General features: G+C 48.5%; 1 non-coding gene across 1 annotated transcript; it reads right to left on the reverse strand.

Moving 5' to 3' along the window:
- Nucleotides 1–10776: 10776 nt before the first annotated feature.
- Nucleotides 10777–10902, reverse strand: LOC128560645 (U6atac minor spliceosomal RNA). The gene has a single exon (XR_008373114.1). It is a non-coding gene; the product is annotated as a U6atac minor spliceosomal RNA (small nuclear RNA).
- Between the last annotated feature and the right edge of the window lie 7865 nt (nucleotides 10903–18767).

The raw sequence follows: 18767 nt of genomic DNA on the forward strand, positions 1-18767 counted from the left end.
TTGTTCTCAGGTTCATGTTCAACGATGGCCAGGTGAGATAGTCCTTTCTGAGCATGGTCTTAAAGGGAAAGACAGAGAGCACGGCCTGTACCAAGTTACACATACTCATTCCCGAAAATGACTCTAGCCATCACCTCTTGGCCACCCTTTCTCCTGCTATGAGACATCTTCACCTCCTGTCCCTACCAGATGAAGAGAAGTCAAGGAAAGGCTTTTGCCACAAGGGAGAGATTCCAGACAGTCAGAATTCTGCCCAGACCCTGAATTCTGCTCATCCTTCCACATGTTGCTCAGGGGCCTGTGGTACTACCCAACAGGTGGCTGAGGAACGATCGCTGCTCCCCAATCCTGTCCTTTGAGTAAGGGTGCCCGCTCCCCTCTGCACAGCCATCCTCAGTCTCCGCTGTACTTGAGAACCACCTGAGTAGCTTTTCAGACATACAAATACTCAGAACCCACCCAGAACAGCTGCTTGCAGCCTAGCCTAAGTATTCGTTTAAAGCTCCCTGGCTTTGGGTGTGAGTTGATAAAGAATTTTAGAATTTCAGGGCTATCAGGAATCTTATTTTTCAAACTGCCATTTTATGGGTTAAGTAACTTGCCCAAAGTCCAACAGTCTGTGTGCAGCCAGGAGTCAAAGACACCTAATTCTGGCTCTGTGTTCTTTTTACAACACCTGACTCTGTGTGTGGAGAGGGGCTGACTTCACAGAGCAGCACAGCCAGGGGCACAGGCAGCTCCCCGGCCAATATAAAAAGGAAGAGAAAATACTTTGAAAATATTAAAGGTTGTTACCAGATGTCAAATGAATGTCATGGAAATAGCTTCGAGTTTTTCAACACACTGGGACTAATTTAACTTATTTAAATGTCTTTGTTAGTTGAGGAATTCTTAAGACTGAACTCCTGTCATTTTATCCCTCTGTTAATCACCTGCAAGCGAACTTAGACTGGAAATAACTGTAAATGTGTTACACTTCAACTGATCAGGGCTTAAGACACTTGATTCTTAACAGTTTGTGTAGGATCAAAGACATGGCTGCCCTCCAAGAAAGCCGGGATGTTTACATCAAAGTTGAAATTGAATCTCTTTCAACTGGTTCCTTCTCTTTAGCACTTAGAGTGAAGTTCTCATTAAGAACTTCCAAGTAGAGCAGTCAGTGAGTGTGTGCGAGAGTGTCAGTGTGATTGTGTGTGTGAGTGTTCTGCAAGAGTGTGAGAAAGGGAGAGCGAGTGTGAGTGAGTGTGAAAGAGTATGTGTGAGTGTGCATATGGGTGTGTGAGAGTGTTTAGGAGGGAAGGTGTGTGTGTATAAGTGTGTGAGTGTGGGAGGAGAGTGTGAGTGTGCATATGGGTGTGTGAGAGTGTTTAGGAGGGAAGGTGTGTGTGTATAAGTGTGTGAGTGTGGGAGGAGAGTGTGAGTGTGCATATGAGTGTGCGTTGAGGGATGAGCATGAGGGTGTGATTGTATGAGAATGTGTGTGAGTGTGCATGTGTGAGACTGTGTGTGAAGATGGGAAAGTGTGTGAGATGAGTGTGTGCTCATGCGTGAGACTGGGTGAATATGAGTGTGTGTGGAAGGGTGTGTGCATGGGAGTGTAAGAGTGTGACTGTGTGTGAGTACGTGTGTGAGATTGAGTATGGGAGTGTGTGCGAGTGTGAGAGTGCGTGTGCGCAGCGTGTACTCTGCCCGTCGCCTTCGCCCAGACTCTGGCTTGCTGTTTTGTTGGTGGAGAATGGAGGTGGTTTCTCAGGGGACCTGGCTCCTACAGGTCCAGGGCAGCAGGTGAGCATGGTGAGCAGTCCTCGGAATACCCTTTGATGAGTGTCAGGGACCTCCTGGCCCTGCTGGCCCTTGTCATCGCAACCGCATGTGCGATGGCCAGTGGACAGAACTGTGCCGGTGTCCATTGGCCTCCAGTTTGAAAAAGGTCTAGCCCCAGTCTGCCTCCTCACCAGGAAGAAACAACCCTCAACTCACCTCTCTGCCCTCTTCACACTCAGCGCCTCCCTGGTCAGGCCTTTACCACCCTCTTCACTATCCCTCGCCCTTCCCTTTCTGTGTGAGTTTGGAAAAGCCAACGTCTGGTGGGAACTTGATAAAGGAGCTGCTTTTACTCACTTCAGGTGCTGAGACGCACAGCCAGGTTTGTTATGCCGGGAGCTTAAAACAACAAAAGTTAGGGAGGACACAGCACTTCGGACGGCTGATCATATCCTTGTGTCTACCGAGAGCAATGGATACTTGACTTAAAAAAAAAAGAAGTGTCTAAAGTTAACTCACTCATAGAAAACCAGCCATAAATACTTTCATGTCTGACTCACTTAAGCTAGAGTTGTAACTTAACATTACCATGCGCCTTTATATTATTGAAGTTTAAAGGAATTCCTTTCAAAACCCAATGTTTGGCTCACGATGAAAGGGAATCAAACAGCTTATTCTAAGTAACATTCAATAATTACATAAGTAACCCTTTAAATACTAGATATGCAAATAATGCACTATTCTTCCTATAATTACTCTGTGTACATGGTCTGATAAAATCCCAAGATTGTAATACATGTTTATGGAGAAGATTAGCAAATATGATCTCTTTCTGAATGGAAGAAGTGAACTAGGAATTTACAGATTTACAGTTGCTGTGAGTGGCTGCCCGGGGCTGCTCAGTGTGAGCAGCCTGGAGCCAGGCGGGGCTCCTGGGCTAGGCGGCTGCGTTTCCTCTGCCCCGCCAGGCAAATGGGGACACTGTCTCTGTCCAGCTTTATCCAAACTGTCCTAGAGTCCCAGAGTCCACAATTCTGCCTGCTTCCAAGCTTAAAAGAGCAGTTCTACCTGGCCAGGTAGGAAGAAACTCTGGGGGGTTCAGAGATTTCAGCCCTTGCCTCCACTTAGCCGGGAAAGAGGGGTTGCCCCCATGTGAGCTTAGCTTCCTCACAACTGCCCTCTACCTTCAAAGGAAGAAATGGGGGGATTTGAATTCAGATCAGCCGGCCTCAGCCCTCCTCCCCAGGGCTCACCTTTAAAAAGCAGTTATTTTAGGTAGAGTTTATGCTCATTGTGAAAACAAGCAGTGGGTGGAAGAATGAAAGTTTTGTTTTTCCTCCACTTTTCCTAGTCTCAGACCCTGGGCTGGTCTTTTGCCGGCAGCTCTGCAACACTTTCCTCTCCACTCTCTGAGCACACACAGGCTGGCGCGTGCCGACACCACAATGCTGGGCCTTTGGATGTCGCAGAAGGGCCCTGTTTAGCTGCTCCTGCCACTCATTCCTGGGGACTCTCCCACCCTCAGCTGTTCACGTTCCTCTCCTTGGACTCGGGCGGAGGCCCACTCCATCCTCATCCTCACCCATTCCCTGTGGCTACTGTCAAGTTGGCCAAACCCTGGAGCACCAGGTCTGCACAAGGGGAGAGCGCCATCCTGCTGGCCGTGGAGGCTGGCTCCACATGGGCCACGTGAGTCACAGAGGTCAGGGAGGGTCCCTTTGCTCACCCCCAGGACCTCTCAGATGCCCCCTGTGTGCTGGCGGGTGACGGGGGATCACAATCCAAGCAGCAAAGATTTAGGCTCTCTGGGAGTTGGTGTGCTGCGTGGGGCATGGACCAGGTGACAAGCTGCTGGGCTTTGAGGACAAGCACATTATTTTGGGTACATGGGAAGAGGATAAAGGGGATATGCGCTATAGGAACATAAAAACATGGAGCATGCCACGGTGGCTCTCCAGGACCAGCTGTCCAGTGAGAGCACCTGAACGATAGTTCACAGCAGTGAGGGGGCAGCCGTGCTCTGCGGGGTGAAGAGCGCTGAGGTGAGGGGGCAGCCGTGCTCTGCAGGGTGAAGAGCGCTGAGGTGAGGGGGCAGCCGTGCTCTGCGGGGTGAAGAGCGCTGAGGTGAGGGGCAGCCGTGCTCTGCGGGGTGAAGAGCGCTGAGGTGAGGGGGCATGTTCAAGGAGCAGCAGGCAGGTGAGATGGCAGGAACGGTGTCTGTGGTAGGAGGGAGTGCGGAGCAGTCAGGCCCTGGTCACTGCCACCTTCACTGCATGCGAGAGGTGGACATGGAGTATCTGAGCAGGGGGGACTCACAAGACTGGGATGTGGGGGGAGCCATGCCGAACACTGTTTGGAGGAGACCACGGCACGCAGTCTCTGCAGGAAGCTGAGACAGGGCAGTGCCTGGCAGGGGGACCCTGTGAGAGGAGCTGGACATCGGGAAGAACGAAGTCGCTGTTGCCAGGACAAGGGGAGTGGCAGGAGGGTGTGTGGGTGAAGGCTGGATTAGGAGAAGAGCTTTGGTCGTGGCGAGTGGGGATTTCATTCTGATAGCAACTGGTCACACAGTGTGGGGCTTTGAAAGGGGGCAATCCTAGCAATCTGAAGTGAGGACTATGGCTGACAAATGATATGAAAGGCCAGCTGAGGTCACCAGGGTCCAAGAGGAGGACTGGCCCTGAGCCGCTCCTCAATAACGATAGCCATCAGTAGTGGCCACTGAAAGAAGTGCCCAGGAGGCGGGACTCCACTGTGTCCAGAAAGGCTGACAGGCTGAGACAGCTGACGCTGGTCGGGGCTCAACCATGTTCTTGATGACAGAAGGCCTCGGGGACACATGCTATCAAAGGTTGTCAGCCATAGACAGTGTATGCGGATTCTGTGTTTTGCAAGACAAATGCGGCGAAGTTGTTTGATTTGGGTCTGTGTTAGCAAATCTGCTGGTGCCTCAGTTGACTGAGGCGTGGGGGAGCCATGCCTCATCTGCACAGTGGAGATAACAGAAGTGCCCAGGTCCTCATCCAGAGGACTGAACACATGACAGAACCTGCCCTGGAACCGTGGCCAGCTGGACCTCGCTCAGAGCAGCCATCTCTGTGGCCGGCTGGGCTCCACTCAGAGCAGCCGTCTCTGTGGCCAGCTGGACCTCGCTCAGAGTAGCCATTTCTGTGGCCGGCTAGACCTCGCTCAGAGCAGCCGTCTCTGTGGCCTGCTGGACCTCGCTTAGAGCAGCCGTCTCTGTGGCCGGCTGGGCCCCGCTCAGAGTAGCCGTCTCTGTGGCCGGCTGGACCTCGCTCAGAGTAGCCGTCTCTGTGGCCAGCTGGACCTCGCTCAGAGTAGCTGTCACTGATTATGGCTACCACGAGCACCCAGCTTTGACCACTTGTGTTATTACTTCCAGCTGTTTCACTTGTTGTTTTATGATTTTATTATACTTAAGCAAACATTTCTTGATTTATCAAATTTAGACAGCAAATATTGACTCCCTGCTACGAAAAATGAGGAAATAAAGACAGTTCCCTTCTTTCCACTTGACTCAGCTTGACCTCCCAGATTTGGGTTGTTACATAATTGTTACTTGACCAAGTCTTGTTACATTTACATTACTTTCTTTAACCATACAGGTTTGACTTCAAGATGTTTTTAATGCAATAGGAAGCATTCCCAGGATTCAGGTTATGTAATTACTCACTTTAGACATTTTTCTAAGCATCAGAATTGGCTCAGCCTTGAAGACAGTTCTATCTAGCGGTCTCCGACTGAAGTCATACTCCACTGTGATGGTGCATGTCTCCACCCCTCCAGCTCCTCCAGCCTTTTCTCCCCTCCCCTTTTTTTCCGTAATAATTTTGAAAATAAATATAGATTGTATTCATTCTGTTTGATTATTAATGTTTTGGTTAGATGAAGAATTTCTGTTTTGAAAGTCTTCAGGACTCTGAGCAACCCATTTCGAGCATTTGGTACAGCGTTGCTGGTGAGAAGTCTGTTGCCAGATGTGTCTGTGTCAATTAACGCGGCTGGAAGCTTCTTGGGGAGTATTGTTATTCCAAGAGTTCTTCTATGTCAATGACATGGATGCAGAACTTTGAAGAATCAGCCCTGTCCAGCCCTTCATGGCCTCTTCCTATGGACGAGGGCTCTCTGCAGTCTTGTAGCCCTTCCTGGGTGCCCTCGGAGGGATGCCCCTTCCATGGACATCAGACTTCTTGGTCTGTTCCTCATGTCTCTTGAATTTTCTTTCACATTTTCCATCTCTCCCCTTTTCTTCTTCCCCACAATATTCTGGGAGATTTTCTAACTCACTTCAGTCGCATCAGTTTGGTCTTCTGCTTTCTCCAACTCTCTGGCTTATCTGCAGAGTTTTATTTTGGTAAACATTTTAAAATCAAAGAACACTTTTTAATTTCCGCTTCTTTCTCATTGGAGCCTACAATTTTCTGGATGCCATGTGCCCCCTGATCTCTCCAGGAATGAAAGCAGAGCTTTTCAAAGTCCCTTCCTGCTCCTGGAGCTGGCTCCCTTCTCCGGGCGAGCGTCTCTCTGTCCATCCTGGTTCTCTCCCATGTTCTTGGTTATGCCAGAGTGCCTGGCGACCCTGGCTGTGAGGGTCGTGTGCAGGAGCAAAGGGGCTGCACCTTTCACATTGGGAGCTGCCAGTGGCATCTTTTATGGTTGCCTAAGTCCACTGCAATTCAGGCCTCCCATTGATGGAGGGAGCTTTGGCTCCTAGGAAAGCAGGAGGGAGGAGGGTGTGCTCCCCTCCGGGCAGACTGCATCCCTGGGCACACCTGACCCTCTCCTTGAGAGCTGAGAAAAACTAAGCTGCTTCCAACTAAGTTGCAATGAAGGCAACCAAGCTGTTCCAAACGTAGTTCCCAGGCGAGTTGTCTCAGTTGCCCAAGGCTGATTCCTGCCCTTGCATGTAGGTCTTCTGGAGACAGACTTTTGTGTGACGGGGCATCAGCCACACTGTCGTGCTCTGCAGTTTCCTCTGTTTCTCTGTGTTGGCCTGGTGGCTTCTTACGCTTCCTATTTCCCTAGAATTTATCAAACATTTATGGTCTATCACGATGCTCATCTTGTTTATTTGAATGTGAACTGAGGAGAGAGGGAAGGAGGACATAGGTGTTTAGTTGGCCACTTTTAGTCAGAAGAAGCTGGGAGTGGCCCTTAGAAATACTTTACATCCCAGGTTTGAGGGTGGGAGGAGACTGTCACGAACATGACAGGACAGGCTGCTCCCTGAGTGAGTCCCTGACCCATCTGTCCTCGGTTTCCTGTGGACACAGTGGGTGTCCTGCTGCCCAACCTGTGTGGGTGGACAGGGCTGAACCAGACTCATTCTTGAGTTCCTTTCGAGTCCAACCATATGACTGGCAACCGGCGGCCCCCTTGCAGCAGACGGAAAGGCACCAGTGGGCTGAGGTTAGATACGCAGAACCAGAAGCTTTTCCAGGAGCGTGGCTACTCTGGTCCCCAGTCTTAGACGTGGGGCTGAGACTTCCTGACTGTCTCAGAACTAGGCCCCAGCCACAAGCTGTCTCTCCTGTCAAAGTGCCGGGCGGGGCACCCGGCTTATTTACTACAGGCCACCAGCTCTTTGCTAATGAAACATTTCATGGGTAATGAACCAAAACGTGGGTCTAGGCAGAGGGAGGCTGGAGAGAGGGCTGTCTGTGGGCTTTTGTTAGTGGTTTGCCTTTCAGAACCTGTGGCTCCTCCCACACCTCACTGCAGACAAAACAACCGTGATTGACAGCCTGACTTTGGGAGATTACTGCCTCTGACGACTCTCCTTAAATACCTGACCTCCAGTACACGATGTCAGCAAACTGCCCAGGCTCCCTGAGCGTGCTGTTGGCATCTCTGAGGCCAGTGGAGGTGACCACATCACCCAATAGGGATGTACAAACTGAGGCCGCAGTGCCGTGACCTTTGGTGGGAATAAGGGGCTGCAGGGCCACTACTGGATGGTATAGACTGCCCACTACATGCGTACACCTCGCTGGAGCTCCTTGCTGCTCAATTCCCCTCCCAACACCTCTCTCCCATGTCGACCTCGGGGAGTCTCCTTTCCCTAATGGAACTTTCCATTTCTGGCCTCACTCCCCTGGCGTTCTGGTCTCACTGGGGAAGAGATGCTGGCTCTCATCACTAGTGGTGGTGCCTTTTCCTGGTAGTGAGGGCTTTTCACGTGGCCCACGACCAGTGCTGGGCATGTCAGTCGGGGGTGAGCAACTAAATGCCCTACTTTTTCCACCCAGACCCGATCTCCAAACCGATTACCTGTTTTATCTCCAACTGTTACAAACACAAATCCTTAGTCATGTCTGAATCAGTCTGCCCTTGTGTCTAAATCCTTTTACTGAAATGTGAACTGTTTTCTTGTTCAGCCTTCTAGAAAGAAGAAAAATAGCTTTTGCTGGTGTGCACTCTGAGATGTTTGATGTAATTCCCTCATCTTCTCTTCTGTGAACAGAATCATCTCAACCACCCATGACCTTAATTGGGGTTATTCTTTGGAACCTCATAATTCGTTCACATCTCTGACGATGAGTTGACCTAAACTAGACCAGACTCCTCTTCCTGGAGAAGCCCTAGGCCTGGGGGCTCTGAAGGTCATTTCTCCCGCTGTCGCCTGGGCACCTGCAGAGCTCTCGGCATCTCCCTGCTAGAAGTGCTCACTTCTTTTCTCTGCCAGCCCAAGACTTCCTTTGAGATCCAGACTTGGTGCATCTTCCCCTTCAGGCAGCCGTTGGCCCATCCCTGAGATTCAGACCTTTGAGAGGCTCCTCGTAGGCTTGTGACGCCCCCCTCCAGCCAGAGAGCACCCGCCCTCCTCTGATCTGCAAAGGCGACCGTCCCACTCTAGGCTGAGGTTCTTTCCTGACTTCATTCTCTCACTGATTGATGTTTCAGTCTTTTATTCCCACCAAGAACAGAAACTTCTTTTGAAAATAAACTACGATAATATAATAGCTAATGTTTATTGCATGGTTAGTACAGGCAAGGATCATTCTAAGTGCTTTATGGGTTTCAGCTGATGTAATTTTCACAACCACTGTGCCAAATGGGTCCACTGTGCCACAAGGGTCCACTGTGCCACACGGGTCCACAGTGCCACAAGGGTCCACTGTGCCACACAGGTCCACTGTGCCACAAGGGTCCACTGTGCCACAAGGGTCCACAGTGCCACACAGGTCCACTGTGCCACAAGGGTCCACTGTGCCACAAGGGTCCACTGTGCCACACAGGTCCACTGTGCCACAAGGGTCCACTGTGCCACACGGGTCCACTGTGCCACATGGGTCCACTGTGCCAAATGGGTCCACTGTGCCACACAGGTCCACTGTGCCACAAGGGTCCACTGTGCCACATGGGTCCACAGTGCCACAAGGGTCCACTATGCCACATGAGTCCACTGTGCCACAAGAGTCCACTGTCCCACAAGGATCCACTGTGCCACATGGATCCACTGTGCCACATGGGTCCACAGTGCCACATGGGTCCACTCTGTCACATGGGTCCACAGTGCCACAAGGGTCCACTATGCCACATGGGTCCACTGTGCCACAAGAGTCCACTGTCCCACAAGGATCCACTGTGCCACATGGATCCACTGTGCCACAAGGGTCCACTGTGCCACAAGGGTCCACTGTGCCACATGGGTCCACCGTGACACATGGATTCTGTTACAATCCCTATTTTGAGATGAGAAAACTGAGGCTAGAGAGGCAAGTGACTCCCAGGGCAGCACAGGCTGTGAGCCACCAGATGTGAGCTGGGCCAGCAGAGTTGTCTTCCCAGTCCTTCCCTGTGTTGGCACCAAGGCTCAGCCCTCGTCTCCTCCATGGTCTAAAGCATTTGGCTGTCAGGAACTAGGAGAGGCCGATGGAGAAGAGGGCAGAGCCCCACCAGCCAACACAGGTTGGGGACCTGGCATAGACAATAGTGAGCCCGACAATAGTGAGCCCCAACCTCCTGTTCACTGTAGCCCTGTGTCAGGGGAGGAAGTCGGAGAAAAAGATCATTGTGACTCACTGCTCTCCGGCCCTGCCTGTAGGGTACTGTGTGGTGGACTCTAACCTTTTTCTACCCTGTGAAGCTCCAGAGAAAAAGACCACAGATGTTTCTTTCAGAGTCAGCCGTTTTACCAGGAAACCCAAAAGCTGTTCTTGTCAAGCTCTCCAGACAACTGATCACACCACACAGCTTCAGACCCTGGTGTGCCATGGTCACAGCAAGGGACTGGCTTCAAGGCTCATGCAGGCGATCCTAGTGGTAAAAGCACTCAAAGAGTTTTGAGATTCGTCAGGCTGACCCAAGGGTCTGTGTGGCCCAGGTGCTGGCACAGTGGCCTGACGCCTGGAAGACTGTCCCTCCGCCTCAACTGGGAGGCTGCCTTGCTCTATGGTCCCAGGCAAAACAGCCCACTTCCAGAAGGCTTTCTGCTGAATGGGCCAACGGCTCTGGAATTGTAGCATCTGACACCATTCACTGTAAATTATAACTGTGGACACTTAAAACCATACTTATTTCAACATGTACTTATGACCCTAATTCGTTTTTAAAAAGAGGATCTGTGTGTTGCTATAGTAGATTCTTTTCTTTCTTTTTTTTTTTTTGTTGTTGGGGATTCATTGAGGGCACAATAAGCCAGGTGACACTGATTGCAATTGTTAGGTAAAGTCCCTCTTGCAATCATGTCTTGCCCCCATAAAGTGTGACACACACCAAGACCCCACCCACCTCCCTCCGTCCTTCTTTCTGCTTCCCCCCCATAACCTTAATTGTCATTAATTCTCCTCATATCAAAATTGAGTACATAGGATTCATGCTTCTCCATTCTTGTGATGCTTTATTAAGAATAATGTCTTCCACTTCCATCCAGGTTAATACGAAGGATGTAAAGTCTCCATTTTTTTAAATAGCTGAATAGTATTCCATGGTGTACATATACCACAGCTTGTTAATCCATTCCTGGGTTGGTGGGCATTTAGGCTGTTTCAAAAATGATGGTTAGATGCCACGAAGTAGGTGGCAATGCCTTAACCGTATGCCTGTTGTCAGGCCCGAGGGCCTCTTCCATCCTTGTCAAGGGGAGTGCTAACCTTCTCTCCTTTCATACAACACAGCAGATTCTTTTCAAAGTTGGACCACGTTGACACCAAGGATAGGAGGAACGTGATTGAAATGGTCGTGCCTTAACTCTCTGCCCTCTTATTTTCTATGGGTGTTAATTCAAGGCTCCTAGAGCCATATCTCTGTCATTGAAAACTTTCGTGAGTGTGACAGCCTTGAACACAGACCACGCCCAAACGTTTTCCAGGTGGAGAAATGGAACTTTCAACCTTTTGGTATTTGTGAGGGATTCAGGTGGATGTAAACCAAATGGCCTTCTAGTGAAAACACTTTCCTTGTGATGTCCGTGTCGAGGTTTAAAATCGATCAGGTTCTACGAGATTGTGCATTTTAGTCTCTGAATAATCCTTTATCCATGTAATAAACACCCACTGAATGTGTATCCTCCATGAAGTATACAACTATGAGTGTTGTCTGGAGTTTGCAAAGAGGAAGTAAAACATGTTGACACGATTAGATGCAAGTCGATGATTTTCTAAGGAGGCTTGTCTAGGAAGAGAGTGAAATGGTGTCCAGGAGATACCTGAATTACAGGCACCTTTGAACTAAGACTCAGAATTTGATGTGCATTTAAAAAACTCAGTTATGGGTATCTATCTATGTATGTGTTTCTGAAATCTAAGCTTAAAATCCAGGGAATAATTGGAAACTCAAATTGATATATTTTCCTAAAATCATGAATTGAAACTGAAATAATTGAAACATCTATGATCTCTAGAAACTGCACTTGATTTGAGTTCATGATCTTACACTAGGCCTGAGTATTTGCAAGAGATTGGGGAAGGGTGAGTGATGGGCACGGTTCTTCTTTAAGCAGCTGAGGTGGACGAGGGGCAATGCCACCCCTACCCCATGTCCCGCTGGGGCTTCCAGGCCTTCCTGGCCCCATGTGGGGGCTTGCACTACCTGAAGGTTTTGGCTTCACCTAAATTCTCTCCTTGATCACCTTTCTCTGAAGACAGGGAACAGCAGGGTGGGATTCGTCTGCATTTGCACTTTGTGGGTTTCATGATAAATTTAATTCTTTAACTGGCTCTTCTGCTCCTCCAAACTGCTTGAAGGAGCCTCTGTAGACACCACTGTGTCCTGTCTGGGGGGCTGCTTTCTGGCCCTCCCAAGTTTTCACACCTGTCTCTGAAGACGGAGAGGCCCGCCGTGGACCAGTGTTGACAGCAGCGGCGAGCGCGCCTTTGTTCTCGTCCATCCCAGGCCCCAGCAGGGGTATCCTGTTACTTAGGTTGCGTTTTGTTTTGAGTAACAGCTCTGCAATGCACCTTCCTCAGCACCCACGCTTCTGCATGAGCATCCAATTCTTTCCTTTTGTTTTTCCTGGTCTTTTTTTGTGTCTTACCTGTCTCCTTTGGGGTCTGGGTCTGAGGGGTGTTCCGAGGCCCACAGTTGGGAGGTGGAGCCTTGTTATTAGTGTGAGGGCACTGGGATGCAGGCTCCGCAGGGCTGAGAGGTAGGGTCTGCCTCCCCCCTTTTCAGACCTTCCCTGGATGAGCAGTTCCTGACCAGAATTCCTCCAGAGGCTGAAAAATTCATGCTCTCCTGCTGGACAGCTCCACTCGTCAGGAAAATCTGCCTCCCTGCAACCTATGTTCCATCCTGTCCCACTCCCTTTCTCCCACTTGAAGGAGCCACCCAGGGCATCACAGCCCAGGCCGAGGGCAGGGACCCCGGTCTCAGCAGCCTTTGTCAGCTCTGACTCTGCCGATGACCTCTTTCCTCAGCCAGGAGGTCGGCAGCTCGACACTGGATTTCTAAAAGTCAATGCCAGGAGTGAAATAAATGCCATTTTTATTTGAGAGAAATGCCAAGTGACAGGGGACATGGAAATCTCCATTAAAACCTGAAATATCCATGCATGTGCGCGTGCGCACACCCTCCCTCGGTGGCAGCCGAGGGTGGCGCGTGCCACCCTCCCTCGGTGGCAGCCAGCCCTTCTCACTGTGAGCTGGGTCCTTGCTCTCTCCTCTCTTCAGCTAATGCCAGAGTCTGGAGCATCAGACTTGCTCCAGAAATTATTAGTCTCTGAGACAAAAGTGACTAGCGGCAGAGACTCCTGGAATCATGGCCTGCTCCTTAGATGGGGACACTAGGGCCACATCCAGTTAATGTGCCCGAGGCCATGCTGACCTCAGGGCAGCTCTGTGAGGCTGGCCCCAGCTCCACCCCTCTCCCGTTCTCCAGGACAACTCACATTTCAATATGTATCCCTAAGAATAAGGGACATAGTTTCCAGGAGGGTCTCAGTTCCTTGGGGACAAGGGCACTCTGCCTGAGGGTTTGGCCGAGGTCCAAATGTTGATGACAGTTTGCACAAGTATGAGGCTGAAAATTCTTTTCATTCTAACTTTAGGGACACCAAGAGTATGCTGGGGTGTAATTTCCATTGATCCCCTCAAATATATTTAAAAAAATTGTTTTTCCTTGGTGGAATGACAGTTATTCTTGAAGCTGTCAACTGGCCCATGTCCTGAATTTGAACATTCTGTTTTTGACACGACCTGTGTAATCCACTTAGGTTCTCTGTGCTGGGCCCCCCTTCCCCTGTGTGGCTGGGTAGGACCCACATACCAGAAACGCACAAACACCCCTCGTCCGGGGGCTGCACCATGGGGCCCGCAGCAGGGCTGGGCCTGTGTTCTGACAGAGACGAGGCCTCTGCTTCCATCCCAAGCTCAAGTCTCATCACTGAAGTGTATGTACAGTTTCTGACATTTATTTGAAATGAAAGAGACATTTTACACATTTTAATTTTCATGTAATATTCCAGACTATAATTACCCGTGACTGACGTTGGGATCTATTTCACCCCAAGCAAAAACAGAGCAGGCAGATTCTGCGTAGTGTGACTCTGACATTGTATCTTGGAGCTGCCTTCTCCCGGAAGTATAATAGGGCTTTGAATAATGCCGGCAATGTTCGTGTCTTTCTGAAACAGATGTTGAAGATGAATAATGTTTGGCGAGGATTATAGATGTTGCCGCAGAAAGAGCTGATCGCCGGGAGCGACTGTGCCGACGGGAGTGTGCACTCCGGACAATGCCTGATGCTCGCGGCACGGCTCTGCAGTCCTCTCTGTGGACAGAGATTGCTGTGCACATCTTCCTAACAGATGTCTACAAAGGCAGGCTGAGCCTGGGAGCGGCAGCCATTATTCTAACAAACAATTTGGGGAGAAAACACCTGGATAAATACCCACCCACCTGGTTCCCTCCTCCTCCCTCTCTGTTCCTGTCGCCCCACAAGACTGCAAGAACCTCGATGGGAGGGGCAGGCCCCTCTTTGTGCAGAGGGTGGTGCGGTGGCCACTGGACTCTCAGAACATGTTTCCGCTTGTCCTGCAGAGGACACCGAAGCAGGAGGGCCAGGTCTTCCACCAGCAGGTGTATAGCCTCGTTTCCACCTGCTCTTCATCGCGGTCAGCCTCCTCAAAACGTCAATGTCTTATGTGTTTATTTTAAAGGAAATGGCATAGAAGAAATAAAATGCTGAGAGATCTCCAAGACTGAGTGACACTGTCACTACAGTGCAGAGCAGAGAGGCAGGCACGGAGCTGAGTGGTGTGCGCGTCAGCCGTGCTGCTCGTCCTGCAGACAAACCTGGCGGGAGGGATGAGAATGTGCTGTTTGGGAAGGTGGGAACTACGGCAGATGGGGCCAGTGTGCGTCGGACTTGCCAGGGGACCCTCTGCACAGACATGCTGGTCAGTGCACACTCTCACACACTTGTGCCACACAAGGACCAGACAGAGCCCAGAAGGAGAAGTCACCTTATCATCCTTTGGTCCCAACATGCAAGTTTGTCCTCACAGCAAACTTTCCCGCTGTCCTCCTCCCCTCTAAGCCCAAGATCTAATTGTTCTCCGGGCGCCCTCATCTCTGGCCTCTGACCCCTATGGAGTCCTGCCCACTGGTCCATCTACTCATTAGCTGTCTTTAGGGCTGCGCTCGAGCGTCAGCAACCAGCAAGGCCTTCTGCCCACCGGGCCAAGCCCAAGGGGCGAGGCGTCCCTCCCATGTGCCTCCACAGTTCTCTCTGCCTGCTGATTGCTGTGGTCTAGAAATTGCCTATTTACATGTCTGTCTGCTCCACTAGACAAGGGGCCCTCAGCTGGGTGATCTTGCCTTCCAGGGAATATTTGGAAAGTCTAGGGAACTGTCAGGCTTGGGGTGGCTACTGGCATCTAACGGGTAGAGGCAAAGGAGCCTGCGAAACATGCTCTGAAAACCACCAGAACGAAGACTTAACCCTCCAGAAGGCCAGTAACAGTGAGGTCGAGAAAGCCTGCTGCCCAGACAGACGCCACCCTCCTTCTCCTGCTCTTGGGGAGCCGTGCGTGGGTGTGTGCAGTAAATGTGCGCCAAGCATTCTTAAATCAACCTCCTATGAACTTACAAGAATAAAGGAAACTCACAACAGTCGTATCTTCTGTCACATACTTTGATACACCCGATTTATGAAACTTATTATCATAAACATCACCGTGGAAAATTCACAGCCCCCACATTGTAGAGGCTGCATCTGCACCAGGGGACTGTGTTCTATCTTTAGAACGAGGTCTTCAGCAGGAGCGCGTGTTTGTCCGCTGAAGCTTAACTCTTTAATTTTTTTTCTGTTAATATATCAGTTGACTGTGTATAATGGCTGGGAAAAACACATTATTCTAAATTAACTACATGTAATAAATGGCCCCAACTTAGCAATGACTTAATAAAGAACATTCTTATTACAACTTTTAGGGAATTATTCTTCTGTTATTTGTTCAAAGTGATTTAAGAAAGAAGAAAGACTTGGGTCAAGATGAGGGAGGGCTCCGGACAGTCAGATGGGAGACTTTCCAAGGTCAAGAGGCATCAGGTTTACACGCTGGCAGAGAGAAGTTGAAGGTGTGTGAACAAGGTAAGGTTCTTTTCAAACCAGCAACTAGTTCTGTGTGGAGAACAGTGCGACGCACCTATAGCCGTGGGGAATCCAGACAAGAACTGAGAAACCCTTGGGGTGAGAAATGTGTGTGCATAACCCGTTGGCCACCTGTCTCCACTCTACCCATAACTTCAAGCATCTTTAACCTATTATTTTATTTTATTTGAAATCATTTTAATGGAGTAGTTTATGTTTTTCTGCTTTCTTGAGCTGTTATTGACAAATAAAAACTGTGTATTCAAGGGTACACCATGACGTTTTGATATGTGTGTGCGCCCTGTGACACGGTTGTCACCTAATAAAGCTAATTAACGTACCCTCCACCTCACAGTTGCCTTTTGCTGCAGTGAGACTATTTAAGATCTACCCTCTTAGCAAACTTCAAGTACATGTTATTATTAACCACGGCGATCGGGGCCACCTCAAGTCCTCAGAGCTTATTCTTCATGCCTGCATATAATTGCAAATTTGTGCCTTTTCACCACCATGTCCCTGTCCCACTCCCCTCTCAATCTCTGCCCCTGGCAACTCCCTTCTACTGTCTGCCTCTATGAATTTGACTTTTTAAAAATTCTGCACATCGGTGAGACCATCCAGCATTTGAATTTCTGTATCTGGCTGAGGCCACCCAGCCTGTCTTCCAAAAGATTTCCTTCTTTTTAAAAGCTAAGTAGCATTTCCTTCTTTTTAAAAGCTAAGTTGTGTTTCCTTGTGTAGATACCACATTTTCTTTGTCCATTTATCTGCTAATGGGCATTTGGGTTGCTCCCACGGCCGGGCTGTTGTGAATGGCACTGCAGGGACCATGGGCGTGCGGGTGTCCCTTCCACACACTGATTCCTCTTTCTTTGGATATATTCCCAGACGTGAGCCTGTTGGATCAGATGGTATTTCTAGTTTTCATTTTTTGAGAAACCTCTGTACCGTTCTCCGTAATAGCTCTACAATTTATATTCCTGCCAGCGGTGTACTGCGGTTTTCTCCCCTTCCTTGTCAACGTTCGACATCTCTTATCTTTATGATCATAGCCATCCTCTCACCAGACGGGAGGAGATATCTCATGGTGGTTTTGATTTGCATTTTCTGAGATAGTGTCATTGAACACCTTTTATGTATTGGCCATCTGTATGTCTCGTCTGGGAACATGTCTATTCGGGCCCTTGTTTATTTGTGTTTTTGCTATTGAATTGTATGAGTTCCTTATATATTTTGATATATGGTTTGCAAATATTTTCTAACTAGATATGTGGTTTGCAAATATTTCCTCCCATTCCATGGGTTGGCCTTTAACCTATCACTTTAAAGTTGGGTGACTAACAGGTAAGTGAGCCACTTCTCCGAAATAAAATTAATGAGCCATAATAGTTCAGCGTATTAATAGGCATTTACTGTTTCACTTTTGGATTATATTAAAATGAACTCAATTAATTTATTGAAGGCTGACTCATTCCAGAAAGGATTTTGGGGGGCTAAAATGAAATGCACATAATGTAAAATTAGAAGAAAGATTAAGTTGAATGTGAGATAAAGATAAAATGAAGTCATCAATGGATCTAATACACAAAGATGTACTCTAAGGTCTGCATAACTGGTGAAAGGGTCAAACTCTGGGCTCATTGTGTTTGCTGCAAAGCAAAGAGGATTCTGTCAATTATACAAGGCAAAAACCCACCAGTCAAAATTGAATTTATCAATAATGTCAGGAGCCCTTATTTTAAAAATCTGCGGGAGAGTATGAAAAATTAATCTTGTTAAATTAGGAAAGAACAGCTCCCATGAATCTAGTTATAAGCTAAGTCAAAGCAATTTTTTTTTCATTATTATTATTATTATTTTTATTGTTGGGGATTCATTGAGGGTACAATAAGCCGGGTTACACTGATTGCAATTGTTAGGTAAAGTCCCTCTTGCAATCATGTCTTGCCCCCTTAAAGTGTGACACACACTAAGGCCCCACCCCCCTCCCAGTCAAAGCAATTTTTAACTTACACATAGCTTTCGCAATTACAGAATTGAGGACCTTTCTGGCTTGTAAAGATCTTTTAAAAATAGGAATGGCATCTCTGGAACACCACTTAAATTAGCACCTTGAGGTCCAATAGGTTGGTAAATACTGAACGCTGACCAACTTGTGTCTATTTTTACCCATTGTGCAAATAAGTTAGAAAAGCAGACTTTTCATTTGTAAACATTCATCACCAAAATTCACCAAAAAAGGACATAGGAAAACCTCAGCCATCTGACCCTAGCTGACGCCCCACACTTAAACCATAGGCTACGAATTTGCCCTTGACTGTCCCAGACATTCCCTGACTTGAAGACAACGAGAAACCATTATCACGTGGCTCTCATTCTGGGGTCCCACGTGCTCACCCTCTGAGGTAGGATGTACCGTGTGTATGTCTCAGGGGCCCTAAAGTTGTGCTGTCCCATGTGGTAGCTGCTGACCTCACATGGCTACCAAGTCCTTGTGATGTGGCTAGTTGGAATTGAGATGTGCTTAGGTACAAAATAACCCTAGAGCTTGTTATCTGAAAACAAGAAAGAATGCAAAATCCCTTATTCAAAATTTCTTAAAAAATTATTACATTTAAAATGATATTCGGACATATCAATTGATAAAATATATTATTAAAATTAATACTACCTGTTTCCTTTTCTGTGTCTACTAGAAAGTCTGGAATTACATGCATGGCTGGCGTTATTTTCTTTTAGACAGCGCTGATCTAGAACTATAATCAGATTCTCAAGTAGACCTTGTGCCCAGGGTATAATAACTGCTGCCTTATCCCTTTACTGACTGACACATTTGACAATGAGATTTTATAAAGAAAACGCACATGGCCCTAAATCTTCAACCAGAGATGGTTAAAATGGTTAACATAACTTTGATAATTTGAATAAAGAGACATATATTTTTGTGT

Source organism: Nycticebus coucang, chromosome 11 (assembly GCF_027406575.1).
Source record: "Nycticebus coucang isolate mNycCou1 chromosome 11, mNycCou1.pri, whole genome shotgun sequence".
NCBI lineage: Eukaryota > Metazoa > Chordata > Mammalia > Primates > Lorisidae > Nycticebus > Nycticebus coucang.